This window comes from Rattus norvegicus, chromosome 15 (assembly GCF_036323735.1).
Source record: "Rattus norvegicus strain BN/NHsdMcwi chromosome 15, GRCr8, whole genome shotgun sequence".
NCBI lineage: Eukaryota > Metazoa > Chordata > Mammalia > Rodentia > Muridae > Rattus > Rattus norvegicus.
The window spans coordinates 58522207-58548873 of NC_086033.1; the positions used below are offsets into that span (position 1 = coordinate 58522207).

General features: G+C 45.3%; 3 long non-coding RNA genes across 3 annotated transcripts in view; 2 read left to right on the forward strand and 1 right to left on the reverse strand.

Moving 5' to 3' along the window:
* Nucleotides 1-1132, reverse strand: part of LOC108352946 (uncharacterized) — a 6138-nt gene extending 5006 nt beyond the window's left edge. The window contains exon 1 of the long non-coding RNA XR_001841389.3: nt 1-1132. This exon is cut by the window's left edge and continues 730 nt beyond it. This is a non-coding gene — a long non-coding RNA (uncharacterized LOC108352946).
* The window catches only part of LOC134482157 (uncharacterized), a 51992-nt gene extending 26257 nt beyond the window's left edge, over nt 1-25735 (forward strand). The window contains exon 2 of the long non-coding RNA XR_010058216.1: nt 1-25735. This exon is cut by the window's left edge and continues 19996 nt beyond it. This is a non-coding gene — a long non-coding RNA (uncharacterized LOC134482157).
* Nucleotides 1-26667, forward strand: part of LOC102546462 (uncharacterized) — a 209570-nt gene that overhangs the window by 52549 nt on the left and 130354 nt on the right. The gene's annotated exons all lie outside the window — the stretch shown is intronic.

Here is a 26667-nt window from a genome sequence, read left to right on the forward strand (position 1 = left end):
GCTGATTTCGCACTTCCGACACCCCCCTCTTGTGCTGGCTCCCTGTCCCTCTAGATCTGAGAATCCCAGTCATCTGTTCCACTCCAAGACCACTGGAACTTCCTTTCTGACCAGGCCGCACTTGCTGCCCTGACTTGGAGCACTTCTGCCTTTTTTTCCCCATGCTGAGGTCCTCAGCAGCCACCACTGCTGGGCAGGGCTCGGGGTGGGGAGCTGGGCTGGGGTTTTTCCCTAGGCAAACAAAACAAACCCCTCAAAACAGTGCTGTCTTTTTTTTTCCATTCCGCTCTGAGATAGTGCGCAAGAAGCCCGGTCACCATTCTCAGTCCTGTGGGATCTGGCCAAAGCTGAATGTCTTGTTCGCTTTTCTGCTTAAAGTATAAAAAGCAACAATAATCTCTCTCTGCTGGTCCTGTCTTGATTATGGCCCACAACTGAAGTGCTGGTGCGGCTCCTTGACTTCAGAGAGTCTGTGTGGAAGGCAGCAGTCCACACTCAGAGAAACACAGAGGATGAGCCAGTCTGCCCACACCGGAGGCTGAGTTCCAGCCAGCCAGGGAGCAGAGGGGAAGCAAAGCTTTCTAGAGCCAGAGTGGCAGATGCTAAGCGGTGCCTGGAACTGTTTGCAGGGAGAGAAAAAGTCAACAGGAGGGAGAGGAAGGGAGGAAGAAACAAAGAGGGGTGGGGGATGGAGTGGGAGAGAAGAAAAAGACGTGCATAGAGGGTAATTACACAGAGGAGTGGCCATTGCCACCTATAAATCTTTGAGAGACACCCAAGCCACTTGTCACTCAATCCAGTTTGAATTGGAGGCAGCTTTAGTGGACGGATTTGCTGGCTGAAACCCTACGTGCAAACTGGGGAATGTGTGGGTGATGCCTCCACTCCTTAAGGCTCCTGACTAAGGGAGAGGGAAGTGATCTTTTATCTTCGAAGCACTTGCCTGGTTTCTAGTCTTTGTTCTCTGCTGTGTGCTAGCTTGAGGCAAAACCTTCTGTTTCTTTGAGCAGAGCCAGTACAAGAGAATGTTGCAGGATGGTCAAAGTCCTACTGGAAGCCCTTAAGCCTCACGGTTCTTGCCTAAGGAGTGGGGGGTTCGCTTTTATGATGCATTTAAATTGTTTATGTCACTTTTAAGTAATACACTGGAGAGAGCCTGGGGTGGGGGTGAGGGTGGGAGATAAACAGAATGTAAACAATCGAGGTTAGAACTCTGTAAGAATTTTGGGAGAATGCCAACCAGAGCTGTATGGGGAGATCAGACACCCTAGACCCAGGCCAGCATTTGCCTCGTGATGCAGCAGGCCAGAAGGGGTTCAGGTCCTCTTTTTAGTATGAACCATTCCACAGTGAGATGCTCTCACGGTCAAGGAGTTTGGAAAAGTTTGAACCAGAGGAGATAAAAGATAACCCGGTCCCTGGATCCTGTAGTTCCCAGAGGATGTGCTTGTGGCGTCTGTATGTTTCCCTCACAAAAGTCTGAACACAGAAAACAGTCACTTGGCATCTAATAAATTATCAGCTCGACCACCCATCCTTTCATAAGGGACTCCAGCCTGCGGAGGTGGGAACAGACCTGCTTTGGGTCCGGAAAGGCTGGTGAGATTTAGGAAGTTCGCTGTGTGTATTTCAGGCTTGAGGTAGGAAGGACACATGTAAAAAGGTTCTATCTGACTAAAAAACACACAGAGGGTAATGAGGGAAGGGCTGTGACTAGAGAAAGGCAGGACTGTGACTAGGGAGAGGCAGGTCTGTGACTAAAGAGGGGCGGGGCTAGTACTGTGAGGTTCTGAGTATCCTTTAAAACACTTAGAATTTTATATCAAAGGGCTTGGGTGAAGAGAAGTGAAGAGTGGCCAGGGGATCTTCTGTGAGACTGGAGAAGATTCCAGAGGGTTTTGTTTGTTTAAGTTCTTGACTTCTCTCTCATTGGTGAGTTTCAGGTTCTACTAAGAAATTTACTTCTTTGACCTTCTTATTCTAAGCCTCCTTGTCTGGTCACATAGCCTCTGTGTCATTAAATGGGTTGAGGGTCAACTGGTTAAATCCAGTTGGAAGTTTTGCATTACAGGCTGGAGACAACCTGAAACTTCCTTTTTTGTGCTCTTAACATCCCCGCTATGTTTTCCATTTTTGAGTTGCTAGATTCTCATGTGAAGCTGGAGTGGTTTGACGAGGACCGGAACCACCTCCTTGTTTCTCCATCAAAGGTGTTAAAGCCCCAGGGACTGAGGATTGGCCTACTCATGAACTCATCTGCTAGATTCCTACTGTTTTCCAAGTCTCATAACAGTTACAACTTGTGCTCAAGAAAGTCTAGACTCTGAGAGTCAGCAAACATCCTACTCTTAGCAATTGCTTGGGGAGCAGCCTGCCTACATGTTACAGTAAGAATGAATCTCTCTCCAGCCACCTGCAAGGCCTGGTGCACATCAGTCATCTGCACTCCCAGCAACCTACAGAGGGACAAACAAGAAAAGGACTTGTCTCTGGAATGCTTTCCAGCTAAGAAATCTCTAGCCACCCTGAGGAAGCAGCCTGTCCCTTGGAGGTGGTAAATGCATTTGCTAAAATCAAGCAAGCCTGCATTTCTCTAAGAACGTTTCTCATTTCTCCAAGATGACATATTCTAGATTTAAAAAAAAAATATAGAAAGATCAATTGTGCACCATCGGCAGATGAGCTCATTTGAGTGCCAAACTGTGTAGCCTACTGTGTCCTTGGGTGGGAACATGAGGCAGCAGTCCTCACACTGACTACTAGAGAGTCCTGGGGACCAAGACATGGCCTTTATGCTGCTTAGTTTTCTTCAACCTGACATAATGTAACTAGAGTCATCTGGTGAGAGGGAATCTCAACTGAGGAGTTATCTCCATCAGATTGGCCTGTGGACATGTCTGTGGCTGGTGTTCTCTCCCTCTCCCCCTCCCCTCCCTCTCCCCTGCCCCTCCCCCTCCATCCCTCCCTTCCTTCCTTCCTTCCTTCCTTCCTAATCGAGAGTCTCCCTATGTAATCCTCACTGGTCTCGAACTCACTTTATAAAATAGGCTGGCCTTGAACTCACAGAGATAGGCCTGTTTCTGTCTCTCTCCTGGGTGCTGGGATTAAAAGTTTGCACCACCATGTCCGGCTTATTTTCTTAGCTGCTAATTCATGTAGAAGGGTCCAGCCTACTTTGGGTGGTGTCATCTCTAGGCACATGGATCCAGGATGCATACAAAGAGCAGCTGAGCAGCCAAGCCAGTAAAGATTGTCCATCATGGCCTCTGCTTTAGTTCCCATGCCCAGGTTCCTGCCTTGCGTCCCTGCCCTGATCTCCCTGGATGATGGACTACGGAGAATAAGCCCTTTCCTCTTCATGTTCTTAGTTATGCTGTTTTATCACAACAGCAGGGAAAGTAGGACAACCTCTGACTTAAAGTGACCTTGTACATTCTGCAGCAGGTTGATGAAAGCCAGATTAGTTCCCATAGAAACTAGAATTTGGGATTAGAGTCCTTCAGGCCCACACACAGATTAAAAAAAATCCAAACAAACAAACAAACAAACAAAAAACAAAGCACTTTAAATGAATATATATTTCCTGATTGCAAACTTCTGGATGCATTTGTTGAGGAGATGAACTTTTGTTTTAGTTGGTGCTGTAAGTACCAGCTTCATCTACCTGCTTGCATTCTAGATAGGTCTAAGAACACTGAGGACAATGCACGAAGAAAATTTCACAGTGGGTCCCTTTCTCTCAGGGTCTCCCAGATACACAGAACTAAGAAGTGACAGACATAGCTATGGCTCTGTCTATATATATATGTATATACATATATATATATACATTATATATATGTATGTATATATGTGTGTGTAAATGTATATATAGATATTTATACATATAAATATATATATGAACCAAGAGATAGACATGTCTATCTATTCTATATATTGATATCTTTACATATGTGTGCATATCTATATCTATTTATCTATCTTAAGAAAGAAGGGAGGTTTATTTCGAGAACTAGCTTGACTGACTGTGGGGGTGGCTAGCAAGTCTGAAATGAGGCAGGCGGGCTGTAAAGTCTGGAGCTGGAGCCACATGATGGGGTGGATGCTTTGCTTCCCCGTGGGAACGTCAGTGCTGCTCCTAAAGCTTTGTTTCTCTGATTGAGTGAGGTCCACCCGGGTAATGGAGGATAATCTCACCTCAAGTGATAAAAGGTGTCTCCAAGGTGAAACCTGGATGGCTGGCAGAAGCAGCAGCCACAATAGCTTATCTGGGCTGACACCCAAAGCTGATAGCCATAGTTCTGACAGGGTCTGTCCATGAGCCCTGTGGGGGCACAGTCTGGGCTGGGAATCCTAAGATGCGAGCTTGACAGGGACTTTAGCTGAGTCCATCTTTCCCCAGCAAAGAGGGGCCTGAGGGCTGGGTCTGTGGCCTCAGCTCTGCGGCATATTCTGTATGTGATTGATAGGGATAGAGAGTCTAGATTCTTTATTGATCAGGGACTAATGATCAGACTGTACCCTTGTCATGGCATAGATGCTCAAAAACACCAGGAGACTTCATTGAACAAATGCATGGGACTCTGGCCAAATATATAGTGTCCTGATTGTGTCTTAGGACTGTAGCTATAGAAACAAGATGTCCTCGGTACAAAATATTGTGATCTATGAGTTCTTTTTCACCATCCAAAGGAAGAAGGAAGCAATAACATATCACCTCTCTCTCAGAGTGTCCTAAGGAGTCGATGAACAAATGCACTTGCGCAGACAACATTGAGCAGAGAACTTGGCATAGGTTGTGCATTTAATAGCTAGAAATTGTTCTAATAAACATTCCGCACTCTCGAACTCAGGATATGCTGTAGTTGCCATGCCCAAGAAACTTATTTTGCACTTCATTTAGTATATGTATGTATGTGTGCATGTGTGTGTGCACTCGTGCCGAGTGCAGACTTCTTGCTCCCCAACTTTCACAGAGATTCTCCACCACTCGGAAGGTACGGTTTTTGCCTCAGGAGATAGCTCATAGCTACAAACCCCCCCACACGGGGAGACAAAGGACCAGCTTCCCTCCCTTAATTTGAAATACTAATACAGTTCATGGTGGTGGTCTGCAGCTGTCTCCAACTGGGCTCCCTTCTGGCCTCTACACTGACTGCTCTTTTTCCTGGGAGCGATCATCCTCCATAATCATTTGAGAGAGAGTCTTTATCTCAGTTAGACACCATTGCTTGGAGAGAGCTCTTCTTCCTTGCCTGAGGAATAACGAGTCCTTTTGTTCAGTGTGTTTCTGCTGCTCTGTCACTGAGCATATCTGCCACATGCCATCTCTGGCTCCAGCGAGAAAATAGCTTCAGATCTGTAGCTGTTACTGTACACCTGGTTCATCCAAAACAAACCTCTTCCATCTTGTCTAACCCCTCCCGTCTCTGTCCATTCAGCCTGGCTGGCCTATTCTTTAAACTAAATAACCATACTTTTAACAACCAAGGCTTGAATTGCAGGGACGCATTCTCTCACTCATTCATCCCGCAGTTAGAGATCTCGGAACCTCTAGCCTCTGCTGGATCCACAGGATATGGTTACGCACAGACAAGGTGCAGCACCTACTCTCCAGAAACAGTCTAGGGGGCCAAAGGAGCAAGAAAATGGGTGATTGAAGTGGGATTTGTGTTCTGCGCTGCAATATGATGCTATGGGAACATGGAAGAGAAGCCCTCGAATCATAATAGAGGTCAAAATGACTTGTTCTTCATTGTGACTGACCTAAAGCAGGAATATACAGAATAGACATCCCCCTCAGCACACTATCAAATAGAGCTGTTGATTCAAGTAACCAAGGGTTACAATGCACAAAGATGTGTAGGCTTGAGCACAAAGAATGGTTGCTTAGTGATGGGCAAAAGAGAGAGAGAGGGAGGCAAAGGACGATGCTGGGCTGTAGCTTTTCTCCCACTCGTGTGCTCGCTTCCTGGGGCCTAAAGAAGAAACAGCTGAATTCAGTGGTGTTTGGCTTGAGACTAGCCAGCTCAGCGGTGATCAAAACTGAGTTCTCCCCCTAGCTGCCTCACACAAATGCATGGCTCAAAAACATGACCAGGATGGATTGGGCTCCCCGCATAGTTGTTGCTTATTCCTGTGGGGCCGTGCATCCATCTACTCCTGCAAGACATGCAGAGGTTATATCGAAGCGTGAGTTTAGGGATGCTAATTGTCCTCTGATGCTATTAGTGTAGTTCGTGCTAATGGGAAAGTAATTACCACCCTGTGCCTCTCTGAGCATGTTCATTGCCCTCTTGTGGTTATGGAGCTACTTGGCTATGGATCATAATGACTTAAGATAGGAGGGCTGTTATTACTCTGGCTACGCAATGGGGGAGGGGGTCAGAAAGGAGAAGGTGTTTGAGGGAGGATAGGGACTGAGGAGCACTTGATTTATTTTTCTGTGGTAGAGGTAGCTTCTCAGGTATCAGACTGGGACATCCTAAAGCATTAGTGGCTTGGTGACTCAAGGTGGCTCTTAGGTATCGGTGCGTTCTGTTGGCGATTGTGCAGTGCGTACTGAGCACTAAAGACAGGTGTATGTTCTGTGACACCACCCCCTTCCTTGAATTTGAATCCCTGGGGTCAGTCCAGATTTCTCCATCCCATATATTCTCCAGGGCTCTGCCTCCATCGCTCTCAAAGCCCAGCAACCGCATCTCCAGGCGTCTCTCTTGTGTTGCCTCCTCTCTGGCACTGACCGTGTTCTGTGCATGCATCTCGTCTCTCACTATGGACTACTGATCTGAATCACAACTTGGCTAGCTTCCACTACCCTATTCTCGGAGCATTCTGAGCCACTGATCGTGAGGGTTCCCGGGACAAACTTCTTCACGCAGGTATCACTGGACAAATATATAAAGTTCCTAAGACACACTCAGCCACACAGTTAGAAAGGCTCCAGCCATACATCTCTCTACTTTGTTCTCCTTGCTGTCTTCCGTGTGTATTGGCTGAAGAACCACGAAGCATTGCATGGTCTCTGACTTTGAGACCCTCAGAAACCTTTGACCGATGGCTTTTGTCAAAGCTTTCTGCAGCCTTAACACACATACAATCGCACTAAAACACCTTGACTTGTTAGGTCACCTCTTTCTAATTCTGTCTGGCTTTTCTTCCTGCAGTCACCCACCCTTTGGTAAATTGTTATTTGTCTTTCCAACATCAAACCTTTCACCAACTAAGACTGTATGTGTCCTTTGTCATCCTCCCAACAGCCCTCTCTGTGCCTTCTCTGTGCCTCTGTACCGTCCTCCTAAGGCCCTTCCCATAGCCGCCCGCAGCACCATCTTTTTCAGTCTTACCCTGTGATGTAGAGAGGCATGGTTTCTTCCAGTCTCTACCTCTAGCCCAGTTGAGGACATGTGAGAGATGGTTTTTTATTCAGTGGCTTCCTGCTGTTTCTGTCTCAGCATGCTCTTTCATGCAATAAATGGTTCCTACAGGCCGGCTGCAGATATCTCTCTGTACCGGAACCTGTCTTTCCTCTGGGCACTCATCCTAGCTGTTGACTGAGCACTTGGGTCTGTCCTCCAGTTCCAGTCTCGTTTGGCTAAGGTTTGTCTTTGCTGCCTACCAGCTCCAGGGGCACAGAAAGATGTAGTGGGTTCTAAGGAGGGGAGTAAGGGATGAGATCCCAGGACTGCTCACACAGACCTGCTTTTACTGCCATTTAAACACCGTGATTAGTCAACTCAGCCCCCACTCAGCTCCCTGTGCACGTTCCATAGTTCTCAAGGCTACATGGAAAGGCAGGAAAAAAGTAGAAGGCAGAGGGAGAGATGGGGAACTATCTTTCCCCCCTCAGGCCACTGTGAGAACTCGTTATTACACATAGAAGTTATGTATCAGGGCCACTAGGGATATCGAGGCATGCTACCTTACGTGGCACCCAGGGAGAGTCCCTTACAGCTCCCCCCAGTATCTATTATCCCTCTCCTCCTTTGTGGGAAAGAAACCCCTGACCTTTAAGCTTCAGTTAAATCCCTGGTCTCTTCCAGTAAATCAGCAGCCTCCTCTCCCTTCCTCTTGTTTTGTGACACCTGTTGACTGAGGGACACAAGGTCGGCATTCCCGCACCCTTGTGGTTGTGAGGTAATTGGATATTATCACTTTCTCAGAATGTCTTTACAGTCATGAGGAGCTGAGCCACGCTGCCTCCTGGGAGCTGACTGTGTGGTGAGATAAGATGACCACCACATTCCGTTCCAGGCCCATCATCCAATCACTCTTCCAAAGAGGACAGCTTTGTGGAGTCTCTGAAGGGAGTAACAGTCTAAAGCACTCAGCTCAAACAGAATTCCATGCATAACACCCATAACCCGTGCTTCCAATAATCTGTCTGGGTATGTGGTGTGTCAACAATTTCGGGTCTCACTTCCTGCTTCTGTTTTCATCACCAGCCTCCTTTGGAACTTAAAAAAAGGCATAGGCATCTTGTAGGTGACGGTACAAACCCCATTACCAAAGATCTTTCTCGCACACTGTTTGCTATGTAGAAAGCATATATTGACGTGTGCCTCTCTGTATTAGTAAGGTTGCCTGGTGTGACAACTCCTCTCACACATTTTTATCTGTTTAAATCTTAGGTAGATTACTCAACTTTTCTGTGCCTGAGAAACGGGGGTAACATGCTGGGATGTGCCACACAGGTTTTGTGAAGATTGAATGACTCATTTAGAATAATTTCTATCAAATTATTAACACTATTGTTTATAGGTCACCGTAGAGGGGTATTTTTGCCTTTCTTTATTTTTGCCGTTGCTATGGACTCCATGATCTTTCTTCTATGTAAGAACTCACAGAACCCTTGAATATGTCCTTTGACTCCCTTAAGTATCTATAACTCTGAGAATCTCTAGTTTTGCAGAGTTCCACACCAGAAGACGAAAGACTCTGGGGAATCTGCAGTTGTGGATAGACTCCCCTGAGAGAGGGGTAATGACTGAGTGGGGCCGATGGTCCAATAGCTAGGGTGGGCAGTTCCTGAAGAAGCTCGCGGTTGGTGGGGATTGGTGGGGTAGTGCGGTAGTTGGCTGAGTGGCAGACACATTAGCCAACAGGCAGTGGGGCAGACTGTGATAAAGATACCAGGCCCTGAGCTAGGGAAGGAGAGGAAAGGTTTGCCTGCATTGAACAGGCACAGACAAGTTTCCCGGGAGAAATCAGAAGGTGGGGGACTCGGAAGAATGACCGCGATTTTCAGGGCCAATGAGAATTCTGGCACCTTGTTTTCCCTGGTCGTTGTTGTTGTTTTTTGAGACTTTATTCCTGAGCTGCTCTGAGCCCAGTCTGGGGGATTGCTGCAAAGGCTTATCACCACATTCTTCTTAAAGCACTTGGAGAATTTCCTACCACCACGGGACAATGACCACATTAAACTTGACCTTCAAGACACAGCGGATAGGGGACTCTGGCCTTTCTGATCGCTGGTTCAGCGCTATCTCTGGCCACTGCCACCTTCTAAAATCTTCAGTTAGTGTGGTTAACATTAATATGTGAACTGGATGAGGGCGAATTATTTCTAGAATTATCAGCAATATTCTAGACTATAAGAAGCCCTTCCTATCTAAAGGGCAATTAAAAACAACCCTTTTCTTCCTCGATTAGTAATCTACCTCGGATGGAAAAAGCTAGTGTGAGCACCCTGGAGTCCGAGATACCTTTGAACTACCATATACTGCCTCTGGTCCTTTCATTTATGGAACAGCTCCTGTTGTCTCACATCTTTACCTTTTCCAGGTACTTCTAAGAAACATCCAACATTACATGGCAAAACATTTACAAATCAAAAACATTATCAACATTCCTATGCCGATGTGCCCACGGTGAATTAACTGTAAAATAATATCCCGGGCCATGTAGAACCTCTATTTTATATGCAGTGAGTAACATCTGAGGTTAATCTTATCAGGCATGGTTTTAAAGTACTTCATATGCGCGTGTGATTGTGCGTGTGTGTGTGCTGTGTATGTATGTGTCTCTGTTTATGTGTGTGTATATGTGTGTGGTGTGCTGTGTGCATATGAATGTTTGTGTCTGTGTGTGCTGTATACGTGTGTGTGTATGTATTGTGTGTCTGTGTGTCTGTATGTTTCTCTATATGTGTCTGTGTTATATGCAGTGAGTAATATCTGAGGTTAACCTTATCAGGCATGTTTTTTTTGTGTCAGTATGTGTATATATTTGTGCATATCTCTTTCTGTGCATCTGTGTATTGTGTCTCTGATTTTATATTTGTATGTGTACACTTTTTGCAGCTAACTTTAGATGAAACAATGTTCATTAATGAGTGAATTGTGGATTTACAGATGGCCACCAAGGATATGAAACTAGAACAGAGCAAAATATGCAAGTTGTCAAATCAGTAGGGCAACAAAGAACCTCCCCAATCCACAAATGTCAAGAGCAAGGCTCAGAAAGCTAAGCTATTTGAGTTGAAGACATTGTTACAGAGTGGCAGAAGCAGCTTTTAGTGTTAAGGGTGTTTCTCCTAATAACATAATTCTTGAAGCAAGAAGATTTAATTACCGTGCTTTCGACCGAGAACAAGCCTAGAGAGAAAAGAACTCTTGCACTCGCTCTCCTTCGCCTCCTCCTCCCCCAGGCAGTGATCTCTGAGGCAGGCTGTTCGTATGCACAGGCTAATTTTACCAACAACTCTGGAAAGCTGCACTTGTTAGGAACATAGTCAGAAAGCAGTTGACGTTGTGAGACTTGAGTTCATGTTTGCAGGCATCTAATGGAACAGTGAACTCAGCGCCCGGCTTAGGGAAGCAATCTGTCTCCATGGCAGGGGAGACACTGGGGAAAGACATCCTAGACCATGCCTCTGTAGAGCCAATTCTCCAGTCGCACTAGTCAGTTCAAAGGTGATCAGCATTCAGCTGTGGATGAGCTCTGGGGGCCAGGATACCCGAGAAAGGTGCACAGGCAAACACCCTTACATTCCGGAGCCTGACCCCGCTCCCGTCTTCTGACTTGCATCTCTCTGTGTAAGCAGTGAAGCTAGACTTCCCAGGTTCCTTCTTCTGGGATCTGCAACTTGTTGTGTAATGGTCTTTAGTCTGTGTGTCTAACCCCATTTCACTAACTGGGGATAACACCTGACACAACCCTTGTAGGATGATGTAAAAATGAAATGAACTCCTTTAGGTGAATACCCTTGGGCCGGCGTTCTGACGTGTTATATGTCCTCTTGTTACTATTATTGTTACCTATTGTTTCTTGGTCATAGAAGGAGGGTGTATATTTTAATTTTTTCAATTGTGTTCTTATAGGAGAGGGAAGAATATCCAAATTATCTGAGGTACTCAATAAAATATGATTTCCTCTCCATCTTCTGTCACCAGCTTTCTGGAAATCAAGGTACTATAGGTCCAGGGTGATATACATACATACACACATACACACATACATACATACATATATACATACACACATACACATCATACATACATACACACATACACATATACATACATGTGTGCACACATACACATCATACATGCATACACACACACACACACACACACACACACACACACACACATTTTTATCCTGACTCTTGACCTTACTGTTCATAGGAACCCTAACTTTTAGAGATTTTTCTGCAGTCTAAAGGGTATTTTTGTGCTGGGAAGATTACCAGGGTAGTGGATGGTTGGGTTGGGCAGAGCACATGTTTATTTTACTTTTTTATTGCTGTGATAAGATACTATGACCAAAGCAGCTTCTAAAAGGAAGAGTTTGTTTTGGACTTACAGTTTCAGAGGTTGAGAGACCACGAGGGTGCAGAGGAGGCAGTGGGCAGCAAGAAGCTTGAACAGTGTCAGAGAGCTTATGGAGAGCTATGTCTCAAACCAGGCAGAGAGGGTTAACTAGAAATGGGCAGGTCTTTTGGAACCTCAGAGTCCCTCCAGTCCCCCCTTGTAGTGGCACACTTTATCCATCAGGGTCATCCCTCTTAGCCCTCCCCAAACCCAAACAGCAACCAACTGGACACTATGTATTCAATTCCTGAGCCTATGGGGAACATCTCATTCAAGCAACCACAATATGATGTAAACTTCATCTCCTGTCGAGAGAGAGAGAGAGAGAGAGAGAAAGAGAGAGAGAGAGAGAGAGAGAGAGAAAGAGAGAGAGAGAGAGAGAGAGAGAGAGAGAGAGAGAGAGAGATTGAAACCAACCCAGTGTACAGTCCCGACATCCTTCCACTTTATACTCTAGATCTGCAGATGAGCCCCTTAAAGCCACCGATGATATTATAAAGACTGTATGTATTTGGGGCCACTAAGACCTTGCAACTTCAATTTTAATTGCACAGTGTTGCATGTATTTATGGGCAGCTGCCTTTCAATAATAATCTGTGAGGCTGTGTTTCCAGGTCGGTGCACAGAAGTGCAACTCATTTTTATAGCTGTGTTCTTAAAAAACACTTTTTGTTACTGGGTATGCAAATGTCTTCCTGAGAGCTTTTGTTAATTCTGAGGCACTGTATAACAATGGAGACCTTTTACACAGGTCGCTTAGCCTGGTTTTCTTAGGATACAGTCCTCCTAGTATAATGGTTTGGTTGTAAGCTGGACTTCTTGGTAATTTCAAGGTGCATTTCTGAAGCCCTTGAAAGAGTTCATCACTGCCTGTTCCCCAATTTCCCCCGGCATAACATGTGTACTCTTAGAAGGAGGAAAGCTGACCTAGACCATCTTTCCAAGTGAATGCAACTCTGAGCACAAGATGATAATTTGTGGTTGGTGAAGTAGTTTCGATTTTACAAGTGAACTGAACCTTCCTTGTTAGACAATGTGTGACCGCCTCTTTCCTGACACCACTGTGCTCTTAATGTTGAATTAAGTATTCAACACTGGACATCATCAGCATCGACCCACCTTCTACACCTGCTTCTTCTCAATGATTCCTGCTCTAGGATTGTAAAGAAGTCCTTGGACCTGCAAGGGTGGGTCAAGGTAAGTGTGGATGTGGGGACTCATGAAATCAGAAGAAAAGTCCACAAGAGAGAGGTCGGTCGGTCAGGGAGCAGGACAGAGCCTCTTCCCACATTTCTCTGCTCTTTGCTCACAGTCATTAGCAGCATAATGTAACAGCCTACTCCCCCTCCCACCCTCCTATAATCTCCTGCAATTCCATCTATGCCTGTGTTTTCATACTGTGTTGTCTCACTTCATTGGCTGTGTTATAACTCCCAATAAGTGGCACACAATGGATGTCCCATCCCCCAAAAGCTGGCCCCAAGTAAATGGCTTTAGGGGGCTTAACAACAAATCTGAGGCATTCCAAATGGATTCTGCAAGGATTCTAAATTCCCAGAACCCAGCGTGACTGTTCATCGCTAGATCTATCTCTTGGATGCAGGAGGCAGATATCCAGCGATGTGATGATGCAGACCATTGGCTTTTGTGACCTAATGGTTCCCATGAAGAGAGGAATGCATGTCTTTAGAACAGGAGGTGCAGACCAACCAGCAGCAGTGGAATTATAGGCTTCGTCTTCTGCAGGCATCACTTACCAGTTTATTACCATGGAGACAAAACCCTGTCTGTCCTCTGCATTTTCAAGTGGTTTATTAACCTTTGACTGTGCACATCTTCTCCACAACTAAAAGCCACTTAAAGGAAGAAAGCAAGAAAGCAAGCAAGCAAGCCATCAGGCTTTTCTTACTGATTGAGACCAAGATTATTTACAGCAGGAAGTGGTAAAATATGGTTTCTTGTGGTAAAATATGGTCTGAGGGGTGTTTCCCAACAAGTGATTTCACTGCTTTGTGCCTCAGTTTCATCTTCTGTGAAATGAGTTGTTTGTACAGCATTTTTAAAAATAGCTCAAAAAAAAAAAAACCCCAAGAGATAACCAAATGGGAGAGGCTGTTATGGGCAGAAAGGGAAAGCTGAATAAATACAGCTGGTCTTAACAATAATTAAGAACTGTTTGATAACATTAATCTAAATGGAGAGAAGCTCAAAGCATTTCCACTAAAACCAAGAACAAGACAAGGTCGCCTACTGTCTCCACACATATAGTACTAGAAGTCTTAGAACAATAAGACAATTGAAGGTCAAAGGGATGCAGAGAGGAAGGGACCAAATTCTCTTTATCTGAAGAATATATAACAGCGTATATAAGTAAATCTAAAAATTCCACCAGGAAACTCCTACAGCTGATAAACACTTTCATCAAAGTAGCAGTATACAAAACGAATACAGAAAATCAGTAGCTTTCCATATACAAATAGCAGACTGAGAAAGAAATCAGGGCAACAATACCTTTTACAGTTGCCTCAAAAAATAATTTAGGAGAACTAACCAATCATAGGGAAAACATGTATGATAAATGTTTTAAGACACAAAAGAAAGAAATTGAATAAGATGGAGAAATCTTCCATGCTCATGGATTGATAGTATTAATATAGCAAGAATGACCATCCTACCAAAAGCAATCTACAGATTCAATGCAACCACTATCAAAATTTCCACACAATTATTCACAGAATTTGAAAGATGATTTTCACTTTCATATGAAAACACAAAAAAATAGTGAAAACAATCCCGAATGATTAAAAAAAATTTGCTAGGAGCATCACCAGCCCCAATCACAACTTGTCCTGCAATATTTTCAAAAATGAAGTCATGAAATTTGCAGGTAAATGGATGGAAAATATCATCCTGAGGTAACCCAGACCCAGGATGACAAATGTGCTTACGTGTGATATCAGGTGTTAAGTCTTTAATAAGTAAGCTGTAAGCTATATAACAACCAAAGTTAGCTATAGAGTAAGGGACTTGGAGGAAAGGTAGAGCTCTCTAGCAAGGAGAAATTGAATAGCTGTGGCTGGATGAAGGAGGGGATTATATCAAATAGCTAGGAGAAGAAGGGGGGGAGGAGCCACTTCAGGGACATCTAAAATTAAGGGACATTTGAGGGGCTGTATGGAAATCTAATACAGTATATACTTCCTATGACATATACATATATGAACGTGATCTAAATGAAACTACCTAATATCAGGGTGGCAGAGCCTCAACTGATTTTCTGTTGTCACCAAATGGAGCTTCCATTGCCAGGATTGGGACACATCTAGTTGACATGTTGGCCGGAGGGGCCCTATGAGAACTCTCAAACAACCCAGGCTATTGGCTGTTCTCTACAAACTGATGGTAAGGTCCCATTGCTGAAGACGACACTTACACGACTCATTGAGAATGGAGGAGTTAAGTTGTTGGTGTCTGCCCAGAGCTGTCACAGTACTGGAAGGCACTCTGTATGCTACTAAAGGAGAAAGGCAAACATCAACCCAGGTACCCGCCTACAAGACGCCCAGGTGCAATCGGGGCAGAAAATTTGTGGTAGTAACCAAGCAGCATCAGTTTGGATTTAAGGCTCACTCCCAGACATTGACTGGAGGGCCAAGAACCTGAGACTATACACACTAGGGACCTCAGTGAAAACCAAATACTAGTGTTCGGCTAAAGGAAGACAGGCATATAATGACTCTTAATGACATTCTGATATACTCATAGATCATTGCCTTGCCCAGACATCATCAGAACAGCAGATGGGACAAAAACAGAGACTCATGCCTAGACAATGTACTGTGAGAGACCTGGGGACATTCAGTTCTAAATGGGATGACTCCATCTAATTCCCCCACCCTCCCCCCAATCTTGCCTCCAGCCAAGCCCTACCCAACTCCCACCCAGGGCTCTCAGGACTCTGTGGCAGAAAAGATTGTAAAAGCCAGAAGGGATGGAGGAGACCAGGGAAACACAGCAGCACCGATGCACATATGAACTCACAGAGACTGCAGCACATAGAGGGCCTGTGTGGGTCTGCATCAGATGCGGTCCCAGCTCTGAGAGAAGAGGACATGTCACCATCCATAAGCTGGATACTATCTCCAGTTGATCACCACTCACAAACAAAAAATTAGTTCTCTCCAATGGAGTTTCACTGGGAAGACAGTATTCTTTAGCCTGGGCCCATCCTCAGCAGTAGATGGCCAACACGAAACAAACTTTACACATCCATGGAAGTCCTTTGTCTCATAAGATTTTGTCTCTGTTCATTTTGGTCTATTCTGACTTATCATTTCTGTTTATTTTTATTTCGTTCTTTGGGTGCCTGCTTTCTGTGGGGAGACAGGAGGAGTGTGGATTAGATGGGAGGAGATGTTGGTAGGATCTAGATGGGATTGGGGAAGGGGAAACCTTAATCAGAATATATCGGATGAAAAAAATAGATTTTTCAGTAAAAGAAAAATAGAAGAAAAACCTGTTGTGTGGTGAAACATAGGTACTGAAACCTTCCTCCTGTGGTTCAGGGATCCTTGAGGAAGAAGGGACAGGAGGAGTTTCAGAGCCAGAGGTGGTGAATGACTCCAAGGAAACACTGTCTTCTGGACATAGCAGGGCAGCTGAGCCTATGCACTCACAGTGGTTGAGACAATGTGCATAAGGCCTCTGCAAGCCAAAGCAGAATCAAATTCCAGCATGGGGAGAGATGGGCCACACCATCCCACTGCTAGCAGAGGAGAGGTAGCTTCGGGAGAAGGAAAGTTGGTTTTCTATAAGGCTATGTAGCCAGCCCCTAGTAAGTTGATCACACTTCAGGCCACGCATCCAAGAATACTTGGGCACTACAAATTGGCCTGAATTCAGTGGTGTGAGAGATTGGCCTTTGATCCAAGCAAGTGCTATCTTGAGGAGTTCCCTTGGATCATCCCATCTGGGCTGGTTGAAGGTTTAAACCTGCACAGTGGGGTGGAGTAGGTCATGAGATTTTTAACCTGAGGGGAGGAGATAGAGTACACGGAGGCTAGAGAGCACTAGAGAAGGGCCTTCATCTATGTGTCTAAAGGGAAGCCCTCAGACCTGATGCTAAGGCTTTCCAGGAGCAGTCAGTTGAGGGAGGAGGACCCACAGCCTTGCAAGCCCTCACTAATGCTCTGTAAGGAGGCCCAGTTAGCTCCTTGGTTCCGCAGAGGAAGCTCTGGTGGAATCGTGTGTCAGTTTTGTTTAGGACTTTAGGAGAAGGGATAGATGCTGTTATGTTTCCTCCTGAGAAGAGATTTTTAGCAACATGGGGTATAAGATGGTGAATATGATCAAACCATACATAAAATTCTCCAAGAACTACTACAAATATTTAAAATGAACTGCTGGGTTGGCTGTCATTTTAGGTTAACATATCTTGATATAAAACAGTACTGTGAGTACCATGTGATATTTCTTTTGCTGGCTATGGGGTTAGACAGATCTGAGATTACGTGCTTTCCCCACCTACTAGGCCACCCTGTGTATTCCTGGTACATTGCAATGGTACAATACACGAAAGCTAGCAGTACTTATTCTAGACCTAAACTATGGGCTTCTCAGCATTAACCAGTGGATTTGTCCTTAACAAACTGCCACAACCTTGACACCTGAGAACAACAGAAATGTCCCACATTTCCAGAGACCAAATTCCTTACAAATGTCACGCATTTCCGGAGACCACACTCCCTACAGAGGCTGGGGAAGAATCATCTCCCACCTAGCTTCTGGAATCTTCTGGAAGCTGCCAGGATTCCTTGGTGATTTTTGTCTTGTGTCTGCAGTCCTTCCACGGTCTGCCTCTGCCCTCACAGTGATGTCTTCTCTGGGGGGGTGTCATGTTCTTGCACCATTCTTTCAAGGTGTTTAGAGCCCACCCAGGTAACTCCAAACTCCATTTATCTCAAGATCCTTAATGTAGCCAAATCCTCAGACATTATTCTACTGTATAAACCAACAGTCATGGGTTCTAGAGCTTTTCAACGGATTTCTTCGAGGGCAATTCAGTCTAGCATGACCTCTTAAGAGGTGACAGACTATCCTGGCTTTTCAGGAATACTTCTTTCTTTCCTAGTTAGAAAAGAGAAAGCAAAGGCAAATTACTATGGTTTTATTTACTAGAATGTCAAGAGCCATGTTGATGAGGACACTTATGGATTGAGATTGTCTACATAATTACATACCAAAAAAACCTCATATGAATCCAACTGTGAAGGGTGAAATGAATACAATATAAGGGGCTTCTTGGTAAGAGGAACATAAAATAACCGGTTCAAATCATGTAGTGTGTTAGTCTTTTTTATTGCAGTACCAAAATACCTGATGCCGGGTCATTTGTAAAGAAGAAGGGTTTATTTGGCTCACGGTTTTGGAGCTTGGCAGCAGCCTCTGCTTGACTATGGTGAGGTGCCCATGGGAAATGGCATCCTGAAGGTGGGAACACATGGCAACTAGGGGACAGACAGCAGGGAGGGGCTGGCCCAACTTTTATAACAACTGCTCTCTCCAGAACTAACTGGAGTCTCAGGAGAAATTAATCCCTTTTGGTGACAATGTTCCTAGGAATCTAATCTCCACCCTTATGATTCACCTCTTAAAGGTTCCATTGTTCTCCAATATCACCACCCTGAGGCCCAGGCTCCCAGTATATGAGCTGACAAGGGACAAGGGACAAGCTGTATCCAATAATAGCAGATAGGAAAGTGAAGATCTCCTTAGAAAAGACAACACAGTAAGTCATCTGTCCAAGATGGCCATAAACAGTAATGCAGATGAAAATCCCACGGAGCCCCCTGTCCACGGACTAAGTAGTTAGGAACAGCAACGCCTCAAGTGCTTTTAACAGGATGGACCGTGCTATCCTGGATCAGGGTCAGTCAAGTTACCCTCTAACTAATAAAGATTTAGTCCATGTTAACCAACACAACATAATTTATTTCTCTTTTGAAAAAGATGTCATATAGAAGCACACCCACGTATCTGAGTCTCCATTCTAATTCAGGATCAAGAAAATAAAGTCCTGTGTTACCTTTGAAGTTCTCAGCCTTCAACTTGAGACAGGTTTTTCCTCAGATCCTAGGTCCTGCCCAGACAGAGAAGGCAGTGTGACTAAGAGCCTGGTGACATCTGGCTGAGACGCAGCATATCCCTTGTCTGTGACCTAATTCTCTTGAATCTCTCGTGTACTCTTGTGTGGCTAGTGAGAAAGTGTGTTTACGGACTGAATAGTGGAGTTGGAAGGATGGCGTAGTAGTCAAGAGAACTTCCCGTTCTTGTAGGGGGCCAGGGTTCAGTTCCCAGCACCCACATCTGGTGGCTCACAAGTCCCCGTAACTCTAGTTCCAGGGGATCTGAGAGCTTCCTGTTGCCTCCTCTCACACCTGCACTGTAGGCACATAGACATACACAAAAATCAAACTCTGGGAGTCCAATCCCTGCGTTCCCAATGCTGCCTGAGTAGTTTGGAAGGACTAAAGGGATTCGTTCTAGAAAGTGCTATTCTGAATGAGAAAGTATAAAACCTGTCTGTATTCTCTACCGTTTTCCTGTGTCTCTGCCCTCCTCACCTACAGCTGCTCTCATCTCGGAAGCTTATAGAGATAACAAACTAAAAGTTAATCATTAACTGAGATTCACGAAAGACTCAGTATGAATAACCAAATATGGAAGAATCTTGGGTGCTGTGACAGGAAACAGGAAGCTCAGTGCGGGGGCTGCGGGGTCCGTCCTTAAGCTCCGAGGCGCTTGCCCAGTGACTCAGAGACCACACCTGCCCACTCCACCTACTCACACGGCCACCACTGGGTGTGCTGCCCGGCTCTGCCAGACCCATGCCGGCCTGCATATACTTTCCCTTAGCTGGAAGCTACAGGCCAAAGAGGACATCCTGTCTTAATGGCTAGGAGGTGCAGACAGGGAGGGACAAACCCATCCAGCTTGGGGGCTGGAGAGATGGCTCAGCGCTTCAGAGCATTTCTTACTGTGGCAGAGGACCTGGGTTCAGTTGCCAGCACCTATTCCAGCTCCAGGCATCACTTTCTTCTGGACTCTGAGTATGTACGTGTTCATATGTGTGCACTCACATATACAGAATAAGAAGTAAAAGTAATGTCTTAAATGACCCGGCATCAGCTAACTCACTCTGCTGATTCAGACTCCGTCCTGTCTCCTGTAAGTGAAGAATCCCTTTATTAAAAAATGAGTTAGTGGGGACAAGGTGGCTCTGCAGGAAAAGGAGCTTGACACCACGCCTGACAACGTGAGTTCAATCCCTGGGGCTCACATGGTAAAAACAGACTCCTTTTGTCTGGCCTCCACATGTGGCTATGGAGCGCACGTGCACACACACACACACACACACACACACACACAAACACACACCACACACACACACCACCACACGCACACGTGCGCACACAGAGGAGACTACATACACAGGATACTACACACACTCATACACAACACTACACACAGATTCATGTACACACACAACATGCACACACACAACACACACACAACACACACACACACACACACACACCACACATACCACACGCACACACATACAAATAGAGGAGACTACATACACAGGACACTACACACACTCATACACAACAATACACACAGATTCATATACACACACAATAAAGTATAAAGTGTAGAAACAATTCAAGTATAATTAAAATAAAAAAATTTTATTGCATGTCCTTTACTTTATACAAAAATACCAAGAAAAAGATGACAGGCATAATTCTAATAACATGTCAAAAATAACCGCAGTGTAAGGTGATCATGCTGCAATGGAAGATAGGAAGACAAAACGCTAGGTTCTCGGAATGACGGCGTGCTTGCCCATAGCTAGTCTAGGAGCCATGTTTGAGGCATCCAAAAGGAAAGAGCATTCTGGGGTCCTCTGAGTTGAGATGGGGGAAGGGTGGCGTATATACGCTTTTACTAACTTTCAGTAGAAAATTTCAAGTTTTCCACTACGGATATATATTCCCAGTAGACCACAGAAGTATTAACAGTGTCCTTGACTGCCACCAGCAGAAAGAAGAATATGCAAACACTGTATTCTTGCAGGATTAAGCACACATGCTCCTACCATAACGTGAATCTGTGTAGTGCTCTCAGTCTTTATGTTAAACCTATGTGTTTTATCTGGCACATTTGAACACAATATTCTGAGAAGGAATCCACAGGGTTCAGCAGACAGCTCAGAAGGCTAAGGGCTCCTAGAGTGGAAGCAGCCTGTCTTTGGTGATACCCAGAAAGCCTTATTGCTGAGCCGGTATGTGACATTTAGAGGCAAAAACATGCTCTCTGATTAACTCAACAGTTTCTTGAACATAACAACCACAGATGAGCCCACTGGATGGAGCCCCGGAAACTGAACATGAAGGCCCCATCGTCTCCAAAGTGACTTTTCTCTGCATGCCAGCATGAGTCAGAGAGGATGCTTAAAGTACTCCAGAGACAGGGGACTGGAAGCACAGAAGGTATTAATAGAATCCCTCCCACCCCAGGGCTCCAGTTCCTCCCACAGCCTTCCTGGTCACATGCTGGGCATCCCAAGAGGCTGAACCTGACTGTGAGGAAGGCTATTGGAGACACTCAGCTGAGTCAGGGGCCCCACATGTTCTGTAGCCGTGACAGGGTCACAGTCCTGAATCCGGCATGAGGGAGTGGAAGGGATCTGACTGAATTATTTCTGGAAAAAAAGAGAGCTCTGCTACTTGCCACCTGTCCCACAGTTTGAAGTCCCCGCCCCAGCAGAGTTTACGCTAATCCCAGGAGTATTGTCTTTTTGTTTCACAAGAAAACTTAGCAAGCTTTGCAAATGGCACAGGGACAAATCAACCGGCTGTTTTAGGAGTCACATGGACCCGTATTCTTCTCTCACACCCCATTTCTCACTGATGAGTGAGTTACTTTCAGTCACAGACTGCACGTAGTTTCCCGCAGCGGTATGTCACCAGATTACATGGCGTCTTCACATTCTCAGAGCAGGAGAAAGAATGTCAGTTTTGCTTCTCACGGGCCATGAAAATTTATTAGCCCTTGAATTCCACATTCATATTTGGTATGACTTGTGGTAAGAGTATGTTAAGAACGATCAAGCAACTCGACAGCTATTCACGTAACCCAAATGGAAATGACCCAAATGTCTACCAACAGAAGACAGAATAGGGTGATTTGTAGTTCTACATTCTACAAGGGTCTCCTGAACAGAAATGAGTCTGAACTATTGCTACCTGCAAGAACTCGGACCAATCTCACGAGTAGAAGACTGATAAGAACCAGAGAGGAGAGAGTATCCACTCAAAGGTTCCATTTATGCAAAGTTCAGCCGAAGGCAAAGCAGGCCTCACAATTAGAAGGCAGAACTGGGACTACTTGGGAACAGTGGCTGGAACAAGACAGGAGGAAATTTGGAGTCCAAACAATAATTCTAGTTCTTGACTTGGTTAGATATGTGTGTGTGTGTGTGTGTGTGTGTGTGTGTGTGTGTGTGTCTGCTATATTTCAAACAAAAGTCGATGATTAAACCTTAGGCTGTGGACATGGTAGGTAGTTCAGTCAGCCACCTGCTTACTTTTGAAGCAAGGGGACCTGAGTTTGACTCCCAGAGCAGACATTTTATAAAAAGTTGAGTGCAATGATTTGCATTTGCAATGCCTGCATTGGGGTGGGGATGGGGGTGGCAGTTGGGTTACAGAGCAAGGAGGAACCCCTCAGGTTCTCCGGCCAGCAAGCCCAGCTGAGGTGCGTGACAGGCCAGTGAGAGACCCTGTGTCAAAAGATGAAAGAAAAGGAAAAAGGAAAGGAAATGGATGATGTCTGAGGAATTAAATGCAAGGTTGTCAGCTGACCCAGACAAACAGATGGACAGATGGACGGACAGACGCATGCACACATGCACACACGCACAAACACCATGAGCACAAGACAGAAATGCATGTGGCCTTTGTGTTTGGTTTTTAATACAGCCTTCTCCAGAGTGCACGTGTTCCTTGGAGACTGGTAATATCTGAACTTGTGTCATGACATCAGAAGTTCTTAATTGGGATTTTTCCCCTAATAAGGGTCACCAGGAAATAACCTGTCCTGTCTTCTTTCTGTGACTGGATTATAGCGCTGCTTGACTGACGTTTTTTGTTCATTTAAATGACAGCTATCCTCAAACCAACTAGAACCCGTTCTAATGAGTTGATTAAATGGCCTTAACCAGAGAGCTATGCTGAGGCCTGCCCTACAGAGAGCTTCTCCCCAGCATGCAGGCTGACCAAGGTGGCTCTGCTTTGACAAGGGCACCAGCTAATCCTGTACCACAGCGCTAAACTTGTTCCCCCCATTGGTCTGCAATGTGTGCTTAGCATGAGGTCAAGTCAGTGGACCCTCCTTTTAATTGGTCAGACCCTAGAGAACCCTCTCCCCCTAACTGGTAGCTCCAAGTGGGAGCCATTTTCTAAGCAGGGCTAAGCCAAGCTGTGCAGTCACTTCCAGGGCCCTCCTTCTGTTCCTGGAATCCTCTGCTGGGTCTGTTAAAGGGCTTGCTGTCCTCCGCCTTCTCTCTCCCCATCTTTGCATAGGAAGCTTCTGGGATCATTTTTGCTCGTGCTTCTGCCTCCCTGCCCACCCACTGTACTGCACAGCACTGCAGATAGCTCTTTGTTGGTGGTGTAAAAGGCAGGAAGCTTGTTAAAGAGTCTCTGAAGCTCAGCTCCTATTGCAAGGCCCCGTGTCCAGAAGAACAATAAAGGGACCTCCCATTTTCCAAAGCTCGCTTGGTCTTTCCCGTTTTTGGCTCTCTCTGGTGTAGGGTCCTCATTCTACTTATTCGAGTGGAACACTAGAGAAACAGCAGGTTCTGGGTTTAGATAGAGCCTATGCCTGAATCTGGCAGGCTGCCTTCTAAGCCCTTTTGGCAAGTTATTTCCCTCTGGTTTCAGCAAACTCTTAACCGTAAAATGGGACCGATACCATCTTCCTTGCAAGGGACAAGGGAGGGTTATATAAACAGAACGTATGTTGCTCGGAGAACAGTGTTTGTAGATGGTACTTCAAGTGCATTTACTCATTCAGTAAATACCCCATTAGCTTGGAATAGATACCAGGAACCAGGATGGCTGCAGTGACGCACAAAAGGAGTCCTGTTGTTAGTGCAGACTCCTGTGGGAGAGGCTCTCATGACCACTAAGTGCAAAAATGCTGTGATTGTTATTTAAAGAGAAAAACGTGCAGGATTCTGCACACTCCCACCATCCGCCTATTTCGGCAACCATTTCCCTCTATATGTGTGTGTAAGTCTTACCAGCATCTATACATACCAACCACAGTGCGTTGCTGTTCAACTTTATGCTCTTATAATTCCCTATGCGAAGAGAAGTCTTATATAAAATTATAACTGTATCTGAGCACGGAGACAGTTTCTTCTGAAACACAGGGTTTGAGATGGCCCTTCTAACTTTCTGCTCTGCAGTTGTCTGCGGTGTTTGGGGTCTCTAGCGCTCGGGATCATGTAAGGTGCACTAACGCAGTCAGACTTTGTGAACTCACAACTGCGGAGGTGCAGACAAAATGCCAAAATGGAGGATGCCAGGGTTGGCATGAGAGGTAGAGAGACTGCAAAGTGCAGTGAATCTTCAAGTGGTTAAAACCTAACGATCCTCCCCTCCCACTTGCAAAGTCAGTACAGGCCCAAGTGGGTTTAGGGGTGAGGGCTTAGAACTCTAGAGGAAGAACAGATTCCTGGCTGTGCTCTAAGTTATCCCAAGAAGATGAAGGGGAAAAGCTGCCATGCCCGTTTTACAGTGTCGCTACAATCAGAAGCCCTCAGTGTTGAAAGGGAACGAAAAGTCTAAGCAACTTCCCCCTACTCAATGTGGAAAAGGCTTTTAAAGAATTAGCTAATTAAATCTAACCCTCTAATGACTGAGTCATCATTAGAGGTTCTGCCAACACAATTGGGAGCATTAGTAAGTTAACTTTTTAAACGCATGTTAATTTCAATTAACGTAGAAAAGGGTTTTGATGTATTCTTTGCTTATTTGTGACTTTATAAAAAATAAAGAAAGCAAACTGAGCAGTGAGTTCAAAGCATTGGTTCCCTAATCTCCTTCAATGGAAGGCGTTCTTTTCCATTTCCCCCTGCAAACATCCTTGGTGCAGAAACCTGGAGTGCATTCTTAAGATGGAGAACAAGCAGGGATTCTCACCTCCATGCGCCGCTGACAATCACAAGCTCTGAAGTGTCAGGTGCACAGAGAAGGAGCTAAGGTGCTCAGCTGTCAGCTTTGGTCCACGTATGGCCAAGGACCCAGAGTAAACAGTTAATGAACACACGTAAGAGGACTCTGAACATCAAATAGCTGGAAAGCATACAAAAGCAAGATACTGCCCTTGATGGCAAGGTCAGGTTAAAATGTCTGGCATTTAACTCGGACAAGAGCACAGAGAAGCTGGGTACACCTGTAATCTTAGCACTCCAGTGACAGAGGCAGGAGGCTCTGGAATGGAAGAACAGTTAGGCTGTGATAGCCAAACACTGTCCAAACACAAACCCACATGGTCATTCATTTAAAATGGGGATCTCTAGTTTCATTCATTATTTCTTTTTAAAGCTAAAGTAATGATTTGGGGGCTGGGCTATGGCTCAGTGGGAAAAACCTGCCTGTCTGCTAGCCTGAGTCTGACCCCAGGAACCCTCAGGAAGGAGGAAACTGACTGTTTTTGTCCTCCTGACTACATGCATGTGGTGTGGTGTGTACCCACCCTAATAAACATCTCTCTCTCTCTCTCTCTCTCTCTCTCTCTCTCTCTCTCTTTCTCTCTCTCTCTCTCTCTCTCTCTCTCACACACACACACACACACATGGACACATACATGCACTTGTGCACACACATGCACATACATACAGAGAGAAACAACAAAAAATAAAGTGAATTTTAAGTGAAATGACTCGGTTCCACTGCTTTTACTGCTCATCCCAACTTTTAAGCTACAGTTAGAATCCCAGGGAGTCAATAACCCTTGGTTTTCCAGGTAACTTGGTGTTGCCAACCTGGGGGGGCTGCTTTTAAAGCAAGATGAGTAATACAGAAGGCCAGCATTTAAAGACTGAAAAGTCATACGTGTTGATGCGGGAAATTTGCTGAATTTACATGTCATTTCTGCTATATTAGCATGCACTAAATGCAGTGTACTCTGGGGCAGAATGGGACTAGTAATAATTACCTCTCAGAAATGTTATTGACCTTAAATAAAAGCTAACAGTTAAGGGCGAGACACAGGAGACATGTGTCATACAGGACAAAGTGCCAGGTCTCTATGAGTTCAGCCAGGCCCATCAATGGACCATCCCAGCTGAGACTGCAGACTGTTGACATACCCTTAAAGAAGAAGGTTGTGAGACCCTCACCTGAGTATCCAGCCATGCCTCCCACGCAGCTGTACACAACTCTGCCCTAATTACACGTGGTCTTGAGGGAGAGGCTGAGGTATGAATCTAGGCCGGAATGCCTACGGAGGAAGCCGCCATCTGTGCCGCCGTGGAGTGGTCCCCATCCATGCACAGACCCTACAACGCAGCTGCTCTAGGCCACCCTTTGCTCTTTAAATTAGCCCAGTAAACTCACTGGTCCCCCAGAGGGACTTCTGGTGAAATTTTACTTTGGTTTGTAGCCTGGCTCTCAGGAGGAAGGGTAGACTGTTTATAACTCCCCAAGGAAAGAATTTTAGCAGCACTTGGCCTAGCTGGCAGGATATGACAAGATTGAGGATGAGTTTGAGACAAACA